At 44.6% G+C, this 20,698-nt stretch overlaps 1 protein-coding gene across 3 annotated transcripts in view; it reads left to right on the top strand.

Moving 5' to 3' along the window:
* The window catches only part of ELF2 (E74 like ETS transcription factor 2), a 578,592-nt gene that overhangs the window by 203,536 nt on the left and 354,358 nt on the right, over positions 1-20,698 (top strand). The gene's annotated exons all lie outside the window — the stretch shown is intronic.

Here is a 20,698-nt window from a genome sequence, read left to right as displayed (position 1 = left end):
TTCGGTGTAAGGTGCCAGCTACGAAAATGGAAATGGGAGTCTAAAAGAAGAATAAAAAGCTCACCCAAACTGTGAAAAACACGCATAAGCAGCTAGGAGACATTGATCATGAAGAATGGTGTATGTAATGCACCAGGAGTCATGAACCAGCTTGGAAGAAATGCTGTAAGATATGAAGGGATGGCAGAGCAATAAACATGAGAACATATAATATCCATGCGCATGTGCCATTTACAGTTCAGGGGTCAAGGAGTGAGCAGGGGAAGAATGCCCCAATTACTATAATGAATTCTTATTTCATAGGCAGAAAGTCTGGCAGTGGAGGATCAGCCCAGCAGGTTCTCTGATTAGAAGGAAGGCTAGCATGCCGAATGGGGTGCATAATTGGAAATAGAAAGGGGATAAAAAAAAAGGGGAGTACCCCCGCGGCCATCTTGGAACGGTGTAAATGCACAAAAGATGTGGCTATCTTGGAGTTATGCATGAAGGGCGGTCAAAATTCAAGGGAGATGAGGCGAAAGTGTGAGTTTGAACAAACCAACAAGGAGAAAGAAAATTGCTGGCACGTGAAAATGTATGGATATAAGCAACGGTAAGAATTGCTGAAAAAACAGTGGCAAGAGGTAATCGAGTGATGGGCTAACAAAAAGAAAAATGAAACGGTCAGATAGCATCAACAGAGGCATGAAGTCATCAAGTGTTGCAAGATACAAGGATGCTGCCTATTGAAAAAGAAAAAGCAAGTGATTTTGAGCAAACTTGAATACGATGGACAGACTTAAGTCTTTTGAAAAGAAGTACAGTCTGTTTGGCAGAGGAGCCCATACTACATAATGTCCAGTAGTAAAATCATTTCTAGTAATTCTTGAAGGAACTTAGCTGGTAGAGTGAAAGGACCCTACTGGTGGTTAAGGCCTATTTTCGTTGTGTCCATCTTTAAGATCATTTTCTGTTTTTATTTGTTCAGCAGTTGCTCCAGATTCCTTCCCCTTTGTGGGGTTAAAATCACCGATATCACCTGTCATCTGATGTCTTCTGAATAGTTGTTTGAATGCAATTTTCAACTCGTGGTGTAGTGAGGGCCTTACATTAGAGTCAATCCTATGTTGGCAATTGGGGATCTTTAGTTTGAGTGATTTTGCCAATGTATATAAATGGCATGAGCAGAAATTGGGAATAAAGGACATTGCAGGTGTTTAATGGGAAATTCAACATTACTGTGAGCAAATGTCTTGCTTTCTGTGGTAGAGGGATGAACATATGCTAGAATGTCAATGTTTTAAGTGTCCTTTTAGCAGCGTGATGCCCCAGTTATCAGTCACCATGAGGGGCGGGGTCTTCATTGGTTTGAGTGCTGCTTGGACTAGGTGATCTTGCAAGTTTTTACCTTGTTTGTATGAAAACAAGGAAGGTTCCAAGGTTCCAGTGTATGAACTCCAGCTGCCAATACATTCCAATGTTTCCTTATACCATTGGAAATAGCATTAGACACTGGGGAAAAGGTTGTAACACATACTATTGTGTCAGATTCCGTTTTGATCTCAGGTGTTTATGTTCTGATTTGTTAGTAGTATCATGACTTTTAATGGATCATTTGACATGGTGTTTAGGGTGGCTATGGGCTAATAATTTGTTGGAAAGGACTGCCACCTCGTTAAAGTAATCTTCTCTTTGTTTGCAGCTACATCTGATACGTAATAACTGACTAAATGGCAAAGAGTTACATAGATTATTTGGGTGGTAACTGGAGTAAGTTAAAAAAGGATTTGTTTCAGTAGGTTTGCTATAGAATAGTGTAAAGTTCATTATTTTCTATTTTGTCAGTTCCAGAAAAGAGATTTCAGTGCTATGGATATGCAAGGCGAATTTGAGGCTGTTGAAGTGTGAGTTGAGCCAATGATGAAATTGAGTGAGATCAGTAGAATTACCTTTCCAAATAAAAAAAATATATTGTCAATGTACCTTTTCCAGAAAAGTAACTTCTCTCTGAATGGATTGTTGGGCGTTAGGATGGTTGTAGATTCAATACAGTCCATGTATATAATTGCAGAATTGAGATCAAAAACTACTCCCATAGAAGTGCTCTTCATTTTAAGAAAAAATTATTTAATGAACTCAAAGAAAGATGAAAAGTCCACAAACCTGACATAGATTCCAGTACATACCTTCATCCTGAGAAAATAGGTCTGTTGGGTGGAGTGTCGGTATTTTTGGGAAAGTGTAAATGTAAGTGTTGGATGACCCCGTACGAAGCAGGGCTGGGGTAGGCGGATGTTAATCTATACTCTTGGGCATCCCACCTGGTACCAGTGGATGACTGGCTCCATAGGCACAGGGACAACCCAGCTAATCGACTATATCACAAACTCCTTGATTCCTACAGAATCCTTAACTTACTATATGGCAAGGCAACTCCCACGCACTTTCTCCTGTTTACTCACCTTCAGTCCTCGGTCGGCAAGCAGCACTAAACACATGCATTGGCATGGAAAGTTGACAGCGGTGACCCCGCTGTGGTAGGACACTCGTTTGTCCAAAACAGCAGGAAGAGCCGGTTTTGCCAAATGGAACTGAATAGGACTCTTCACACTGGGGGCATGTGTAGAGGGACAGTGCCGTTAGATCCTTCACAGGTCACAATTAAATTGTTACTTACAGCTTTAACTTGCTTGAAATAAACTTACATTCCTTCCAGGATATAAACCCTTGAAACGTTCTCTCTTACTTGATAGACTTCGGAAAGGAAGCATCTCTAGACTATAAAAATCACTTATTAATAACTCCTCTGATTCCTTGCTCAAACTCAAGGTACAATGGAAGGCAGGTTTGGGAGCTCTCAATGAAAGAGGAATGGGTTGTGGCTAAGATGTGTATAACGCTGCGTTAGTGGAGGCTCCCACGATTCACCGCACTAGTTGTAGGCTTTATTATTATTATTTCCAAAGATAATTTTATTGGCATTTAGTTTAATATCCTAAGGAGCAGTAACAATTATCAATTCTTTATCATATCACATAGGGCAAACCCCATCCTAGGTATATTTAGACTTCCGTTTGCTACGGTTCATCTCTTTACACCATCCCCTGCTTGATCGCGGAGCTGTGCAAACATTTTCCAGGATCTGTATATGCGCTGGATTCATGCTGTCTAATGGCTCACTTTTGCTTTACTTGGTGTAGTGTTGGGGAAGAGCCAATCATGTTCTATAAGTAAGTGCCCAGTAGATCACATCTCGCTCCCAAATAGTGATTGTCGGTTCAATCACAGATTTCCAGGTCTTCGCTATTTGTCTTTGAGCCAGTGCCAGGAATCTACTGCCACCCTTCCGTTTAGGTGGTCGGGAGAAAAGTCCCAGCAAGAACACCCCAACTGTATTTTCCATTGTGCGATCTACTGTTGTCCCTGAAAGTCGCAGAACTTCCTCCCAAAACCCAGAGAGTAGGGCGCAACCCCAAGTCATCTGTACAAAGTTCACATCCTCGCAATCACATCTCTGACATTTGTGTGCGTCGCCCCCATAAACCATTTCAAGTTTAGGAGGAGTCATATAGGTCATATGGATGTAATTGAATTGTATATATTTTAGTCTTGTATTGCACAAGACTTTTTTAGGGTATGCAAGGATTTTGGCCCTTTCTGGGTCTGTGATGTCTCTACCTAAGATAGTCTCCCAGTGGTTGCGTAAGTTCGTCAGAGGAGGCGTACAGCCATTTTACCTGGTGTCCTTAGGCTCTTCCTGGTTCCCTCCCCACAGCTTCCTGAAGGTACGCTGTACAATCTCCAGGGATGTGGAATTCCTATAGCCCGACTCCCAAGACATTTTGTTTGGGGTCAAGGGCAACAAGTTTTAATGTGCATTTTGTCCTTGGGACAAGCAGGCCCAACCCCCAGCAGCACAAACCCTTTGGCTGCCAGTTTGCAGTACCACATTAATGATCAGGGAAGGGCATTGCCTGTAATATTTGTGTGCATATGTTAATGCTTTTCAAACTTGTATTTATGGTTCATTAATTGAGAGCCTTTATTATTAGGCTGAGCGCTCTCAGTAAATGTAAGTTCTGACAGCGCTACTGACAGTGGTTCCAGTATAAAAATGTGGACACACTGTTTCAATGTTTCAAAGTTTAGCAATATGAGGCTATGCATAATGCTCCCAGAATGCTCTCTAAATAGATGCAAATATTTGCAGAAGCTTGAAAGCAAGATTAATGATTATTTGCTTTCACTATAAAATGTTCCTAAAAAATGAAAGTAGGAAAAACATTTTTATGCTAAACTACTGTAAAATTTCAGGTACCATTTTTTTGCAGCATCATTTAGTAAAATCTGTTGATGCATGCTAGTATTTGCCCAAAATATTAATATTAGAAAATCAGTGTAACCAGTTTCAATATGATTTTGGGAAACAAAAATAAACAAGCATTGGCGAAGCCAGTAGGTCTGAAATGGTGGTCAATTTTTAGTTTTGGCAATACGTGACTTGTTTTGGCATGGTTTTTGTAAAACCTTATTGATGTGAGAGCTGCCAGATCCTCACCATTATAACAAACATTGGCAAAAGCAAAAATTGTTTTTGGTCTCAAAAAAGCATGCACTGCTACATTAGTTAGTGGCACTGAACAAAACTACTTTGTGTGAAAGATATGCTCCTTGTGAAAGAGCAGAATGCTGTCACTCACCGTGAAGCCAGCCGATACAGAGAGAGAATTCTAATAAACACAAAAGGTCATGGTTAACGCCAGACCAAATTAGGGGCCCACTTTTTAAAGAAAGTCTCAAAAGTGCACCCTTGGTATATGTCCTTGCAGTAAGGGCAGCTATATGGCTTTCGTGAATTCTCAAGAATTTACAGCAGTCAGGCAAGAAATAGTACTCCTAGAAAATATTTGTGAACTGCATTTTAGCATGAGCAAATGTGCATGTGTAGATTTGCTCCTGAGATAACCTGAGAGTTTGCAAGTTTATTTTCCCTCCAACCACTTTATTCCCAACTCTGGAAGAAGGTTTACGTCTGCCATTGTCAGGAGTAAATTTCCAACATTTCTCAGTATTGGACAAGATTAGAGAAGAGTTTTTGAAAACCCTTAAAACATGCAAGTTAGTAGGTTTGCATAGACTCAAAAGGACAATCCAAACCTGGAACTATTGTTTACCACTACCTTCAGTCCCAGTATTTAGGTCTGTGGAAACTTAGCAACATAAAGGGATTGCTAGTATTCAAACTCTACTCTGGTAGGTGCCCTGGCATAATCAGAGAGGCTATATAAGAGATATTATGAGATTGCTGCCATAATTTTGCGCCGCACAACATGGCACCAAAGGGACAAGAGGATTTTGTTACAGGACAAGTAGATTTATGAAGCAACCTGTCCCATGGACAAGTAGATATTTTAATAAATTCCACACCCCTGAATCTCATAGGTTAAGAATTGGCCTGGCTGTAAGTCATAACTCTTCAGTCTCCTACCGATTTCAGTCCATCCTCGATCCATATCCTCAGCAGGGCAAGAGTTAGTATTGACCTTGGGTTCTAGTGGGGTAGGTTCACCAGTGGTAGGACCGGAATGTACAAGGGGGCTTCTCCCATCCTAAACCGACAACATTTCCAACAGCCTAGTGCTGTAGTTTGTAAAAGAGATAGGTGAGGGATATGTACTGCAGGGTGAAGCCTTTTAGCTAATAATAAGTCAGTGTGAGTCCCAAGAGTGGATAGGTCGGTCCCCTCTGGGCTAACCATTGCAGCGGGGAGGCCAGGAATTAAAATTCGAAGTTTGGCACTCCAAGGCCCCCCTCTGCGGGTGAGCGTTGTAAAGTCGCTTGAGCCATCCTCTGCCTTCCCTTCCCATATAAGGTCTCGCAATAATAGGTCTGATTGTCTGATCAATGAGGCGAGTCCTGTGATGGGAAGGTTGGTGAAAAAAATAATAGGGGCAGCAACATGACCATTTTAGAATGGGAGGCCCGGCCATGATCGGGAGCCGAAGGGAGCACCAGAAGGGAACGCTCCATCTCTGAGATCTGAGAGCCTTCCCGAGGCTACCTTCTTGTAGGTTGTCCAGCGAATGAAAGACTCAGATTCCTAGGTATTGAAAAGTTGAGGGAGCCCAGTTAATGTTGTTTACCAAGTGCGGGGGACGGGGCGTGTCGGCCAGCACTGGGAAGCAGTAGGTTTTGGTACAGTAACTTTGAGTCTGGACCGTGACTCGACTGTTCCATCAGAGCCATTGCTGTATTAGTTCCTAGAGTCGCTTCATTGAGGTAAATCAGTAAGTCTGTGTACAGTGAGATGTCTGTTCTCCCCCTAAGGTTATACCGAGCCCATTCACGCCACGTCAAAACAGTGCTGTCAGTGTTCCATCGCCAATGCCATACAGGAGAGGTGATAATGGGAAATCCTGGTATTGCATGGACACCGTTTTGCCCGGTTTTACCCTGGCCGAGGAGCGCTCATAAAGTAGTATCACCCATCTTACCAAACTCTCACCCAAGCCCATGTGTCTCATAGTTTCAAACATATAGTCCCACTGCGCTGTCAAAGGTCTTCTCAAGGTCTAGTGACAGATGGGCCGTTTGTGGAAGTTGTTGGACGTCTGAGTGATTCAGCACTGAATACATTCTGCGTAGGTTGACGGATGTGTTCCTGGCTGGGATAAATCCGTTCTGGTCTGTGTGGACCAGGTCCGGCATGTGGGGAAGTAGGTGGAGTGCTAGGGCCTTACTAAGAATTTTTAAATCCATGTTTAACATGGAGTGTGGCCGGTAATCCATGACCATCGCCTCTGTCAAGGGCTTCTTGGGGAGGGGGACCAATAATGCATCCAGCGATGTTTCGTGAAGGTACCCCAGCTTCAGGGATTATGCATACACTTTTTTTCAACTGTGGTGCAAGCTTTGAGGCATAGGTGGAGTAGAATTCGTCCGGAAGACCATCCGGTCTTGTGGTTTTCCCTGTGGTCATACTTTTAATCGCCATTCGAATCTCTTGTTACCGGTCCCCCCAATGCATCTACTAACTGATTGTCAAGTGTCTGAGGGTGCAGCACTCTCAGGAAGTCTCTCTGTTGGGGGAAGACAAGGGTGGGGCCTTATTTAAGGCTGTGTAATAATTGCTAAATACGGTATTAATGGTCCCAGGGACATAATGTGGAGCAGCCTCAATGGTACTGTCTTCAGTAATTGGAGATCCATGTGTCTCTGGTCTGGTCAGCCACACCTGCAGTGTACCAGGCCTCCCCTCTTCCTCCTGCACCTTAGTGAGGTAGCTTCTGTAGTCATGGCATCTCAGCCGTTCGAGGACCTGGTAATAGAGTGTGCGTGTTCGTTTTAGGGCAGTTAGTGAGTCTGAACTGGTCCAGCCTATGTAGGTCACCCTCCAATCTTTCCAATTCCCAATGGAGTTCCCTCTGAGCCTCAACTGACTGTCCCAAACAGTTCCCCCTCATCACCACCTTAAACGCCTCCCACTCTACCAGTGTGTTGGATGCCGTTCTTCTATTGTTATCAAAAAAGGTGTCTATGGCTGTACCTAAGGTCTCCCTGAAGCAGGTATCTTCTCACGCATAGGAGTTTAGTCACCATAGTGTGATTGGTGGTCGTGTCTTCAGTGGTCGGAGTGTCAGTCAGCAAGAGGGGGCAATGGTCCAAGAGAGTGCGCCCTAAATATTCTGTGTGGGTAACGGAGCAGCCCAAGTTTAGCTTAGTATGTAATTGATATAGGGTGGAATAGTATGAATAATCACAGGTTCCTGTGTGTTGTATCCTCCAGGTATCTTCCAGATCCCAGTGTCCCCTCCAATCTCGGAACCCTGCCGTTGTACGGTGGGCCTGAGAGCTCAGCAATGGGGGGTGGGAGCGATCCATGGTAATGTCTGTGACACAATTAAAGTCACCTCCCTGAAGTATATTTGGAGTTAGCACCTCAGCCTGAGTGGCTAAAAGGTTCTGGAGGAACAGCACTTGGTCCTGATTAGGGAAATACATGCTACCTAATGTGATATCTTGCCCAGAGAGTCTACCCTTTAGTAGTACATATCTGCCCTCCTTATCTGTGAATGTATGCAAGGTCTCAAATGGGACACCTGCTCTTACTCTGATCATTGCGCCCTTTGCATAAGCGGAGTATGAGCTTGCATACATCTTACCCTCCATCTCCTGCGTGGTTTCTCTTTTTTGCGATGGGTGAGGTGTGTTTCCTGGAGGAATACGATCAGCACTCCTTTCCTGCACAGGTATATGGATATTGCAACTCTTAGCGGTTGAACCCATACCTCTAATGTTCCATGTCATTAGCTTGTGTGCGTTGGTCTGATAGCATTTTCAGGAGTCTAAGTGCTTAGTTCTGCGTTCACTGCACCCCCTGCTGACCCCCACAAACCCAACACCCCCACCCGATCCCAGGAGTAGCAAGCCAGGACCCCGCCTGTAAGATTAACAATAAAACAATGAGAACCCCCATAAACAAGAACTCCTCTGCTCACCAGAGCAGTCTGACAACGGCCAGCCACCCAAACTGCAAACAAACCATCCGGATCATTGGGAGGCACCTTCCGTGTCTGGATGAGGCCTTCCAGGAGCGGCAGGTTATGGCACGTGGATTCCTGTCTGTTTCATGGCGTTCTTGTGTGCCCAACTACCTGCGTTGGCCCTTTTTCTGGTTTTTGGGCTGTTCCATTGTGCTCCATCATGGGGCTCCCTGCGCATTAGTGCAGTTCAGTTCACGGTCATCAGCTGTTCTGCTGGTAACCACCAGCAGTGTGACGCTGTCTGCCCGAGAGCTATTTGATTCTGAGACTCCAGCCCCCCCCCCAGGCTATTCCAAACCCGGTATTGATGCGGAGTCAATCGGTCTTATGATTTAGGCAACCGCCTGCTTGGCTACTGCTCTCTGTTTCTCAGTCTGGGGGTGGCTGGGTCTTTTAGGTGATTTCCGCTTCAACCGGGTCCTGCGTTTATTTTCGTCACTAGGATTCTCAAATTTGTCCCCTGCTTGGTAGGATTCAAACCATTCCCTGACTGTCTTTGGATTTTTGCAAAAATGTCTTCCCATCTAGCATTATTCGGAGCCTAGCAGAGAACATCAGGGAATATTGCAAACCCTCTTCCTGCAATGCCTTCTTAACCTCCAGGTACGAAGCGTGCCGTTTCTGTACTTCAGCCTTATAATCAGGGAAGATGTTCCTCCTATTGCGCCCTTCCGCGTCTTCGTCCTTGTGCTCCAATGTGCTGGCCCTTTTGACGAGCTCCGCGACCAGGCGGGTTAGTTTTTGTTGCGTGGTGTGTAGTTCTGTAGTCTTAAATAGGACATCAGCAACCTAAGGGAGAATTAGTATTCTCCGCTGTGAGATTGAAGAGTACTGTAGCATCAGCCATAAAGAGGTATGGTATGAAAGTGAGCTCCAGATTGCTATAGGTATCTGATAGACATCTAACCGCAGAGTCCTTACATTAGAACTTCCAGGTGTCAGGCTGGAATTGGAAGATTTTTGATGATAGTGGTACCCCCTATGTGCCGATAGGTGGCGTCGGTCGACTCCACGTGACATAGTAGGTGTCAGGTTCGTCGTCATCGGGTTCTTCGTGACATCTCTGTCGTTTAAATAGGCGCCACCTCGGCATGCTGATGTCCGTTGTTTTCTTTCCGTTCCAGCCAGCACCGATCTGTCGAAGAGAGCTACCCCTGTCATTTTTTGACAGACTTTTTGTCAACGTTTTTGATGTGTAGGTATGTCCAGTAAGAAGACCTTGAGGTTCAAGCTGTGCGGCGGCTGTCCCTCAGCCATGTCAGCTATGGACCCCCATCTTGTATGTCTTTAGAGCCTGGAGCAAAACCACGACCTAAAACGCGCCCCACCTGCCAGGCCACGGCGCCGAAAGCTTTGAGGGGGCGGTCCCTGAAGCTACTTGCGTCCTGGCATTAGGTGCCCCAGAGATCTTCCTGAAGATCTTTCTCGCTCCCGGTCTCAGTGGTTGTCTTGCTTCGCTTATCAGATAATACAGAATCTGCCTCACGGTGGCTCAACCCAACAAAGCAGGACACATTAACAGAAAACAAAGAACAACTTTAGAAAAGGGTTTTATTTTGCCAAATGCAAAGACTCTCTCTCTTTTAGAATAAGGCTTGGTGTTTATTTTACACAATGCTCTCTAAGAAAAAGGCTTTCCCAGATGCCAAATGCACAAAATTGAAATACACACATAAATATATATGTTTATATGCAAGCAATAATAACACACTTGGTGAATGTAACAGTTAAATGCATGAATAAAATACCATGAATAAACAAGCAGCAAATAATATGGGATAACACTGAAGAAAATATAATATGCTGGACTTCCTGCAAGAGATCAGAAAGATATATACATACTAGATACATCAAATGATTACTTAGGATGTGCACCTCAACTCACTCACGCATCACAAAGAAAACACCTCAAATGATCAAAGCCACTGGCCACACATCACAGTGGCAATAATCAAAACTCAAGCACCTCAAATGATCGAAGCCACTGCCCAACCATCACAATGGCAATAATCAAAACTGAACACTTAACCTGGTGCAAACACTGCATCTTAGTCCACTCCTGACCGGGGGAATTAAACAGCCGGGTATGCGAGCCTCAGCAACCAGGGTCCCGAAGTGGGAACTGCAGTCTGGTGGACACTGAAGATTTGGCTATGGAGAGCAGGGATTGATCCAGAGTGTAAATTACAGAATGGACCCAGAGATGCAGCAGGTATTTGACTGCCATTATTACAGAAGGGATTGCAGACACTTGTGTGGACTCTTCTGGAAAACCCATGGTGCTGATGCAAGTTTTGCCCTGTGCAATGCTAAGAGGGGTTACCATAATTTGCACAGGGGTATGACCCATCTGAATGAGGAGAAACTTTTGCCCATGGCATATTACCGATAAGGGTGCATAGCCAAATAGAAACAGAGTAGGGCTGGGAGAGACACTGAGACCTCGAGCCAGATGCCTGGCTCTGGCTCTGCTCGAGGCCCTCCTGGATCATTGAGCCCAACACGAACAGAGCTTTAGTTTGGTTTCTGCCTGCCACACATGCTCTCTTCTATCTATGATGCCAAGAATTCAAGAAAAACAAGAATCTTGAAGCAAAACACGATAGGGGAATAGTTACCAATCTAGTGGCTGCACTGCATGTGTGGTTCTGAAAATCTGGATTCATATAATTATTCTGGACTCGAGAATTAAAACTTCGTCGAAACATGACGAGTTTGGTATCAAAAGACCGAGAATGACGAGTACATCATGTACATGTATTTTCAGCCTATTCGAGTGACGATTTCACCTCGAAATCGTCACTTACATTCTGAACCCTTGGCTTCCATTTATGTGTTGCCCTTTACATAGGCCTTAATCCAGCTGAATTCGATTCCACAAGGACACATACTCCTTAATCGACTTTTCCATGACCTGTACAAGTTGGAACCATTGCCCCAGGCCGAACTCGTTAGGTCAGTCCCCTCCCAGTGGCCGAGCAAGATAGCATCTAGGCTCAACAAACCATAAAACCATTTCAGCGCGCACACCTGCCATATCTCGCTCACATCTATCTCCACTCTTTTGCTTCACTTACTTTATGGTGGGGAGGTGCCCGTTTTTATTAGGGGTCCAGTGATATCTGATGAAATGTTGGGCCTTGCCAAATGATTTGTTGTAGGCAGCACGAAGTGAAATATGGACATGTCATCATGACTCTGCTTTTTCTTTGTACTAAAAATATGTTAACGATTTACTTTACAACCAAGAATGTTTTGCCTGAAGCCTAAAATTGTGTATAAGAAGAGAAGCCCGACTTTGTAAAAGTGTGCAGTCTCCTGAGAATATACCCGTATTGTACTTCTAGGACACTTGTTACCTTGGTTGCAGCCAATAAACTAATCTTTGACTTCACCTAGAAGACTCTGAGTTTCTGTGGTCTGGATCAGGAAGAACCCGAGGTCTCTGGGTGTTGATTCCCTGGCACCGCTGGGTTACCGGTTCTGTGCCGGTTCTTAAAAACCCAGTACCTCAGCTGGCGCCCAACGTTTGGGGCGATTCCAGTGGTACCAGTCAGCCTGAAGATCGTGAGGAGCTTCGTGTGAAAATTCCGGAGGACGGCCAACCACCTCATCGACCCCTGCATGTCGACGTGGTCCGAAGGTCTTTGCTGCGAGGTTCCCCGCTTCCCGACGGCTACAAGGACTGCTGCCCTGGCTATCGCCCTGATTTGGACCCTTGAAGTTTGGTAGAGCGAAACACTAAGACGAGTCTTCTGGTGACGTCATCGATATTTCAGTTAAGTATAAGTGGAGCGTCTCCCAGTCTTTAGTTGGACTTAGTTTTGGGTATCTTTGGGACACAAAGTTTTGTATTGGTACTTGCAAGCACCAAAACCGAAGGACTCGTGTATTCACGAGAAATATCGTAATCGATAATCCTTTGAAGTTTGGAACAGGACTAGAGAGCGAAGATGCCTAGTCTTAGACTTGGGAATTTGTTTTGTCTTGGTGGTAATAATAGGGACTCCCGATTGGAGGACTCATGTCCGATTCCTCCAGTTGGAACTCCGACTTATGAGCTATATGTAAAACATGGGGTAGGCCCCATCACCTACAACAAAGTATGGATTAAATACACCAGGAAAGATGGTGTTCTAAAATGGCCCCAATATGGTAGCTTTGATTCTGAAATCTTAGACAACCTCGAAGTTAAACTCTTTAAAAAGAAAGCCCGGCCGGCGATGTTCGAGTCTTTCCGCTTATGGCGTAAAGAAGCCAAACAAAAAGAAATTAAATTAGCTAAGAAAAATAAGAGAGAAGGGGGACTTTCAGTAATACAAGCTGCTGTGCAGTTTAAAGATAATGAAGAAGAGCAGATGAATGAGCAGTTGCACAGGCAACGTAAAATGGCAATAGATAAGTGCTATCCAGTTTTGCCGTCTCTTCAGAAAGAGGCAGCAAAAGAGCATGAAAAAGACCCATTAATGTCGCATTTACTAAATTCACCACCCCCCTATGCGCAGAATGCCACAGCACCCCCGCAACCTTTAGTTGCGCAAACTACGCCTCCTGCTCCTCCACAGCACCCACCAGCTGTTCTTCAGCTGGCTCCTACTTCTTCGGTGCAGCCTCCTTCAGGCCCACCGACCACCTCTGTTTCACCTGTGTTTTCTACGATTTTGCCTACTGTACTTTTCACGTCTCCTAATGCCCCCTCTACGATTTTGCCTAGTGCCCCCTCTATTTCCCCTGATACCTCTACTGCTATCTCTACCCCGGCCTTATCTCACCCCGTTTCTCCATCTGTTTGTCCTTCAGTTTCACCTTCCATTTGGCAGAAAATGGCTAGCACTGTTACTAATCTTCTTTTACCTCTTTTCGGGTCGCCTACCACGACCCCTAACATGGGAAGAAGACAGTTGCGCAGTCAACTACCTGATTATCAAGAGAGAGATTCACTGAATAGTTTAGCACGGAAATGGGTCATGGACACCGTAAAATATGATGTACAGTCTGTCATGGAAGTCTTCCATCAATGGGAAGCAGCGACACAGAGATATGTTTTCGAACAGATGTGTGTTTTCCTTTGCGAGGATTTAGAAGACAATGATCAGGAATGCATCCCACGAGAGATGTGTCGTGTACGGTTTAAGTTCGGAGAGGGTATGATTGTAGGTCCAGATGTGGAGAAAGCAGTTGAAATGTTGTTATCATATCGGAGTAAGGGAAGCAGTTCTGGGTCACCATCTGACTCTACTACATCCAGTAGGAAAAAGGCGCGACAATACCCTATGAGGGAAGTTCCCCCACAATGGAGAGAGGGTGACACGACTGCTGTACCACCTATTCTGCCACACTTTCAGCGTGTATGGGTACATGTCCCATGGAAGCGAGCTGAAGTTTTAGCACTCAAACAAACATTACCAGATCCGCGTAAAAATCCTGCAGGGTACTATAAAGAGTTGTCACAAACTGCTGGGTCATGTATAATGAATTTAGCCGATATCGATATGTTATTTGGAAATGTTGTTCCACAGCCTTTATGGGGTAAAATTCGTCATATAGATCATGACCAGGAATTAGGTGACACATGGGCTAATATTACTGCTGCAGATGCCCGACAAGTTGGTGGTGCCAAGCCTGAGCCTTTGATAGCAGAACTCCCTGGTAAAATAGTAGATTACATGAAAACGATAATGCCTGCAATACGCGTAAATTGGGATAAGTTGTCTGCATGCAAACAGAAGAAAGAAGAAACAGTCTCAGATTTCTTCACCAGATTTGAAGAAACATTTGTTGACCACAGCGGTCAAGATATGACCACAGAAGGTGGTCAGAGATTATTTGTCGATAAATTCGTGCACAATCTGCTTCCAGAATTGTGTAAAAAATTAAAAGATTCAGAAAGTTCTTGGGCAGTCTCATCTTCAGCCCAGATATTGGCTACCGCACAATATTACGAGAATAGGGACAAAGATGAGAAAGATAAAGTGGAAAAGAAAACTAGAGAACTGAAAACAAAGGTTTTGCTACAGCAAGCCTATCCGCCACGTGGTGGTGGTAATCAAAATAATAATGGCCAAAATCACTACCAAAATACTTTTCAGCAGCCTCAACAGTATCAGAGAAACTCGCAAAGATTTGAGTATACTCAACCCCGTGTACCTGTAGGCCCCAACCAGTGTTTATATTGCAAACAAGAGGGTCATTACAAGTATAATTGTCCTATTCTATTACAACGTGCAAATGGAGTTTCTGGTGTTAGAGGTCGTGGCAGTCAGCAAGCACCTAGAGGTAGAGGGCGTGGAAACGCCCCTCAGGACACACGTCCCCTTCCACCGCAAAACTCTATGAACAGGTTTGATCAGCAAAATAACGTATCTGACAGGACAGCTCAATACTACGTTGATGATTATTACACAGAAGATGAGCATTGGGAAGGTAATGATTGCTAGGACAGCCTTAGACAAAGAGAGGGAGTTGTTTCAGTTCCAGTAGATCAGAGTGGACCTTCCGTTGAGGTGATTACATCAGGTGTGTCAGAACCTTTTCTGTTGGATACTGGTGCTACAAAGAGTTCTATTATGCACTCCAAACTCCCTGGCGCACCTTTGTCCGGCGAAATGAACGTTTCTGTAGGTTTTTCCGGCACCCCAGTTAGAAATCCGATTTCTGACCCTTTATCTCTCTCTGTTGGTCCTTGTGAATTCGAAGCACCCCTTATTCTGACGACAGGTTGTGGTGAAAATTTGCTCGGATTAGATTTGCTAAAAAGATTGTATGCGACTTTGTACTGTTCTCCTTCAGGAGTACAACTTACTTTAGGTAAGAAAGTGGTTTCTCCCATGTATTTGTCGAGAGATGCACTTCCAGCAGAATTGTCACTTCTCCCAGATATTCTTTGGGCTACTGGTCCTAATGATGTCGGTCTTTTAGAAATTCCACCATATGTTGTAACATTGAAGGCCAATGTCAAAATGCCACGAATTCCCCAATACAAAATATCTAATGAGGGTGAAAAAGCTTTGCTAGCGATTGTTTACGAATTGATTGAAAAGGATGTGATTGAGGAAACACGAGGCAATGTTTGCAATAGTCCTGTTCTGCCTGTTTTAAAACGAACTGACCCTTCTCAGCCACCTGTTTACAGATTCGTGATTGATCTTCGAGAAGTAAATAAGATAGTTGTGCCACAATTCCCAGTTGTTCCCGACATTACCACATTATTGACTATGATTCCAGCTTCTGCTTCGTGGTTTTCGGTGATTGACCTAAAGAATGCTTTCTTCAGCATCCCAATTGCTGAGGAGAGCAGGGATATTTTTTCCTTCAGTTTAGGAGGTCGAAGCTTCCGCTTTAAACGCGCTCCTCAAGGCTACTGTGAAAGCCCCTCAATATACAGTCAAGCTTTGAAAGCACAGCTTGACACGATTGTTTTACCAAAAGGTGCTACTCTTGTACAATATGTGGATGATCTGCTCATTGCTGCAGACACTGAGAAAATTTGTAAAAAGGCCACGTTGACATTATTGCATCATTTGTATGATCTGCATCACAAGGTGTCACTTTCCAAGCTTCAATATTGCCGACAAGAAGTGACCTACTTAGGTCACCTCTTATCGAAGGAGGGAAGGAAACTGACCCCAGAAAGAATTCAGGCAATAGCGAAATTGAATGTGCCAAGAACACAGAGAGAAGTGCGTGCTTTCTTGGGCATTACATCGTACTGTAGACAGTGGATTCCAAATTTTTCGTTATTGGCCAAACCCTTGGTGGCATTAACGTGTAAAAATACACCCAATCCCATTCCTTGGTCTGAAGAGTGTCAGAAAAGATTTCTCGAATTACGCACAGCATTATGTTCAGCTCCTGTGTTAGGTACCCCCAACTACAGTAAGCCTTTCACATTGTATGTCCACGAGAAGGAAGGCTGTGCATTGTCTGTGTTGACTCAGTTATTTGGAGGTAGACAGCGGCCGTGCGCCTATTTTTCGTCAACTTTGGATCCGGTAGCACAAGCATTGCCAAGTTGTTTAAGAGCCACAGCAGCAGCAGCTGTTTCTATTCGACAGTCTGCTGGTCTAGTAATGAATAATACACTAATTGTGATGGTTCCACATGCAGTAGACACATTGTTAAATAGGACCAAGACACAGCACTTAACTAGTGCTCGATTGTCCAGTTACGAATTGACGCTGCTAGCGAGCCATGTGCACATAAAAAGGTGCAGTACCTTGAATCTAGCCACGTTGTTACCAATTGCAGAGGAATCAGATGCTTTAGAACAGCACGATTGTTTCCTCACAACAGAGGAAGAGACAAAAGGGAGAGTGGATTTATTTGACACTCCTCTTACTGAATGTGATGGTACGTTATGGGTGGATGGTTCATGCTTTAAGCTCCCAAATGGGAACGTGACTGCAGCATATGCTGTCACGACTTTGCACACAGTTGTTGAAACTGCACGAATACCACATGGTTCAGCCCAAGCTGCAGAATTAGTTGCACTAACGAGAGCATGTGTATTGTCTAAAGGAATGAGAGTGACTATCTACACTGATAGTCAGTATACTTTTGGCGTGGCTCACAGTTTTGGACGATTGTGGAGAGAACGTGGGTTCCTGACTTCGCATGGAGCTAAGATTCAGCATGGTCAGTTGGTGAATGAGCTTCTTGAATCACTGACCGTGCCTCTGCAAATGGCGATTGTGAAATGTAGTGCTCACAAGAAGGTGACTGATGATGTTGGTCGTAGAAACGCATTTGCTGATGAGATCGCTAAAGAAACGGCAAAGAATGTGATGATCCGAATGTATGTTGCAGGCCCTGAAAGATGGAATGGTGATGTTGGAATATGTGAGGACACAATAGAGAGTGTGAAGTCCATCCAAGCTGAGGCCACAGAGAAAGAGTTGAGCACGTGGAGAGAAAGTACAGGTAGAATGGATGCAAATGGTTGTTGGGTTGAATTGACAGAGCATCAGAGATGGTTGTTACCCGATGCATATGTGCTTGCAGTGGTTACAATGGCTCATGGAATGGCTCATATTAGCGTGAACGGGATTTGCGAGTTGTTGGCCCCAGTATGGAAGAATGCAGGGATTCCCAAGTGTGCAGAGAATGTTGTCAAGAATTGCATGGTATGTCTGAAGCACAATCCTGGTAGGGGAACCCCAACTCCAGCTGGTCATTTTGCACCTCCTACGTATCCGTTCGAGGTTTTGCAGCTCGATTTCATACACATGGAGAGGTGCAACAACTTAAAATACGTGCTCGTTGTTGTTTGTGCCTTCTCAAGATGGGTAGAAGCCTATCCCCTAATAGACAATACTGCCTTGTCCACAGCAAAAGCCCTTGTAAAAGAGTACTTCCCCAGGTTTGGAATGCCTAGAATGGTCTGGTCTGACAACGGAAGTGAATTTGTGGGTCGTGTGATGAAAAGAGTGTGTGAAGGGCTAGTCATTAGGCAGAAGTTCCACGCTGCAAATCACCCCCCAATCAGCTGGATTAGTAGAATGTTACAATGGCACTTTAAAACTTAAATTGGCCAAAATCCAAGCGAGCACAGGTCTTAAATGGCCTGACGCTCTACCCTTAGCACTCCTATCCACCAGAATGACTGTGCATTCGCGAGTGAAACTCAGCCCTTACGAAATTGTCTTTGGCCGGCCAGCCAACATATGGGGAGTGCCTAGACCCACAAAGTTCAGCGAGCTAGAACACCCTATTTTGCTTGATTACTTTGCGTGTTTTACATCAACAGGTCCACAACACCCTGCCTCCGGTCTCTGAGACTCCAGGTCACTCCATTGTCCCTGGATCCTGGATTCTCGTGAAAAACTTTCAGAGGACAAAGAACGACCAGCCCAGGTGGACCGGGCCGCATCTCGTCCTTCTTTCCACGAGGTCAGCCGTTCGAGTGGAGGGGAAGGCCAACTGGATCCACGGGATCCACTGCAAGAGAATCCCTTCACCTCCGCCACATGACCAGTGGGTCCAGAAGGGTGTCACTGACTCAGAGCTTGCAACTGTGCCACGTATCATACCTCTCAGAAATGACCGTGTAAAAGAAACTAACCCTGAATGTGAAAGCGAGAACATTTTTCAAGAGACTGTGCCACCATCAGAACAATTGAACTTTTTGGAGCCTGAACTCCTGTTTCAGGACCAGATAGTACCAGGAAAAAGACGCTACAATTTGCGACCGAGAAAAACGAACTAACACAAGTGATTCCTCTTTATGATTTGAGACCAAGACCTATCGACTCCCAAGTACTCTTTTTGAAAGTACAGCTCTCCCATTTAGGAAACTTGCTTATTTTTGTTTTTCGAACCGCCATCCGGGTTCCGCTGCTAGGGCCGCGGTTGATTAAAGTCTTTTGACTTTTCCATGACCTGTACAAGTTGGAACCATTGCCCCAGGCCGAACTAGTTAGGTCAGTCCCCTCCCAGTGGCCGAGCAAGATAGCATCTAGGCTCAACAAACCATAAAACTATTTCAGCGCGCACACCTGCCATATCTCGCTCATATCTATCTCCACTCTTTTGCTTCACTTACTTTATGGTGGGGAGGTGCCCGTTTTTATTAGGGGTCCAGTGATATCTGATGAAATGTTGGGCCTTGCCAAATGATTTGTTGTAGGCAGCACAAAGTGAAATATGGACATGTCATCATGACTCTGCTTTTTCTTTGTACTAAAAATATGTTAACGATTTACTTTACAACCAAGAATGTTTTGCCTGAAGCCTAAAATTGTGTATAAGAAGAGAAGCCTGACTTTGTAAAAGTGTGCAGTCTCCTGAGAATATACCCGTATTGTACTTCTAGGACACTTGTTACCTTGGTTGCAGCCAATAAACTAATCTTTGACTTCACCTAGAAGACTCTGAGTTTCTGCGGTCTGGATCAGGAAGAACCCGAGGTCTCTGGGTGTTGATTCCCTGGCACCGCTGGGTTACCGGTTCTGTGCCGGTTCTTAAAAACCCAGTACCTCACATGAAATCAGAAAAATCTAGTATTTTTCCGGGTTAAACCAAATTCTGTGACCTTTGGCAAATGTTATATATATATATATATATATATATATCACAGTGTTCTTTTTACCTCCTTGTATTTGAGAACACTTGAAATACTTAGGGTGTGCGCTTTACGAGGACCTTCCTTGTATCGGGTTTAAATAGACTATAATGTTGCTCTACGTAAGAATCTAGGCCACATATAGAGTGCACGTGACAACTGACTTCAATTAATTCTTAAATGACATTGTTGTCCTGTTGAGATGCGGTGGACATCAACATTTTTTAGTCTGTTCAAAAACTCACCTTCAAAATGAAGGCCTCGCAATGCAGTTATAAAAGCTCATGTACATAGTTGCCACGTTTCCACTTGTTAAAGGAAAACACTTTTGTTTAATTTTTAAGATTAGTTAGCATATTTGTATACGGTGTTTGTTGGACAGATTACGTGTCAAACATGTTTCTAGGCTCGGCTCGTGAACGGCCTCTTAGAGCCCAGCCAGACCTCCTCTCGACTCTGGCTCGGCTCTCCCTGATAATTTGTTGGCTCACCCACCTCTAGTATTGAGAGGGGCATTAACTAGGACGTTTCATCAGAGAGAGCATATTCTGAGGAGCCACTAAAAGTCCTAGGGCCACGGTCACCACACAGACTGCATGTGTGTAGGGGAGTCTCTGCTTCCGCCCAAGGCAGGCCTGTCCTGCAGAGTTCTAACTGCATAGAAGCGAGCGCACATGGTTTCCATCACCCGTTGCTTTATCCGTTGAACGCGCAGCTGTACAGACCGGATTCATGCATCCGGTGTGTAACAGCACGAGGCGTGTATGTGCAGGGGAACAACATCTGACGGTAGAGGAGGGTGGATGGATGGTGGTAGTGAGCCATGGGAGGAAATCGGAGGGGGGGGGGGGGCATAGGGTTCATGAAACCTACTCTGCACACCCAGTTTAAGGGTGGTGCGCTCAAACGCACACTGTTACCAGACATTGTGCTGGAAGCGTGTGTTAAAAAGAGTGCAAAGTCTTGTGTCTCTTTATTGTTTTACAGGTAGAAATAACGTAGAGCACACTTCTTCAGTAAGTGATCTGTTAATGGAAGATTTCTAAATAAACGATTTGCACAATCTACGTTAAAATGCTGCAGATCTATCGGGCGGAGTTTGTGCTGATTTCAAACA

Source organism: Lissotriton helveticus, chromosome 2_1, assembly GCF_964261635.1.
Source record: "Lissotriton helveticus chromosome 2_1, aLisHel1.1, whole genome shotgun sequence".
Taxonomy (NCBI): domain Eukaryota; kingdom Metazoa; phylum Chordata; class Amphibia; order Caudata; family Salamandridae; genus Lissotriton; species Lissotriton helveticus.
This window is presented reverse-complemented; position numbering and strand designations above follow the sequence as displayed.